The sequence below is a fragment of the Lontra canadensis genome, unplaced genomic scaffold, assembly GCF_010015895.1.
Source record: "Lontra canadensis isolate GAN:19392208 unplaced genomic scaffold, GSC_riverotter_1.0 scaffold31, whole genome shotgun sequence".
Classification (NCBI taxonomy): domain Eukaryota; kingdom Metazoa; phylum Chordata; class Mammalia; order Carnivora; family Mustelidae; genus Lontra; species Lontra canadensis.
Genome location: NW_022631025.1, coordinates 14,880,279 through 14,882,188, shown reverse-complemented (window position 1 = coordinate 14,882,188; position 1,910 = coordinate 14,880,279).

The window sequence follows — 1,910 nt, the reverse complement described above, 5'->3', positions numbered from 1 at the left end:
AGAGATATGTTGGCAAACAGGTGCATGAAAAGAGGCTCTGCAACATTAATCATCAAGAAATAACAATTGTGGGGTGCCTGGGTGGCTCAGAGGGTCGGGCTTCTGCCTATGGCTCGGGTCATGATCCCGGAACCCGGGATCGAGCCCCACATCGGGCTCTCTGCTCAGCAGGGAGCCTGCTTCCTCCTCTCTCTCTCTGCCTGCCTCTCTGCCTACTTGTGATCTCTGTCTGTCAAATAAATAAATAAAATCTTAAAAAAAAAAAGAAAGAAATAACAATTGTTAGCAAGGGTGTGGAGAAAGAGAAACACCTGTGCACTGTGGGTGGCAATGTAAATCAGTGCAACCACAAAGGGAAACAGTATGGAGGTTCCTCTAAATATTAAAACTAGAACTACATATGACCCAGTTATTCTGCTTCTGTGTATTTATCCAAACAAAACAAAAAAACTAACTTAAAAAGATATATGCACCTCCACGTTCATTTCACCATTATTTATCAATAACCAAGACATGGAAATAATCTATCTCCATCCGTGGTTGAATGAATAAAGAAGCTGTGGTATATCTATATATATACAACAGAATTTTATCCAGCCACAAAAAAGAATGAAATCTTGCCATTTGCAACAACATGGATAGCCCTAGTAAGAATTATGCTGAGTGAAGTAAGTCAGACAAGTCAGAAAAAAATAATTACTGCATGATCTTTCTTACATTTTGAATCTATAAATTAAATAAATAATAAATCAATAAACCAAGCTCACAGATACAGATTGGTGATTGCCAGATGTGGTGAGTGAGGGGTGGAAGAAACAGGGAAAAAATAAACTGATAGTTATGTACAGATAGAGAACCATGTATTACACTGCTGTGTTTGCCTGCAAGACTTCACAGGTGCCTGTTTAACAATGGACATACAGTAATCAAATGGTGTCTGTAAAGCTCAGGTTTGGAATGACATTAGACTTTACTGGACACACCTACAATTTCACACCTGTTGGCTTAAAAGCTCGAGTTAGAAAACCTATCATGTTAATAAAAATAAAAATATTGTTTTCAAATTTTAATAAGCATCACAGAGTTATGTAATAATGCCCTTTGTAATTCCAATAATTGCCACCTTTCTTCTAGAGGGTAAGCCAACATATTTTAAAGAGGTAATTAAAAAATATAAGGCCACTTTTGTGGAGAGCAATACTATTTAAAATACACCAATTGTTCAAAAGACTCATTAAATCTTAGGAATACTCAAAATATTCAGCATCATTCTAACAGACTAAAAACCAAAAGACAAACAAAAATCAGAATTAGTTTAATATGAGGACAGAAGAATAATGTTTATATCTATTCAACTTATTCTAGTAGATCAGAGAGGAGTATCTATCTTATCCTTTTATTTTTTCAAGTTTTTATTTGAATTCCAGTTAGTTAACGTACAGTGTAATATTAGTTTCATCTGTACCATATGGGGTTTCAACACTTCCATACGACACCCAGTGCACATCACAAGTGCTCTCCTTAATCCCCACCACCTGCTTCCCTCATCCTTCACCCACCTTCCCTCTGGTAACCATCAGTTTGTTCTCTCTAGTTGTCTTAACTTTTCTACTGTTTCTTGGGCTGCTGCTCTCTCTCTCTTCTTATCCTCCTTTGCTCATTTGTTTCTTAAATTCCACATATGAGTGAAATCATATGGTATTTGTCATTCTCTGTCTTATTTTGCTTAGCATAATACTCAAACATCATCCACGTTGTTGCATATGGCAGGATTTCATTCTTTATTATGTTTGAGTCATATCCCCTTGCATATGTGTGTGTGTGTGTGTGCATGTGTGTGTGTGTGTATGCATATAGACATATATATCTTTGCATATATGGTCCAGTTTCATTCTTCTGCATTTTGTGTT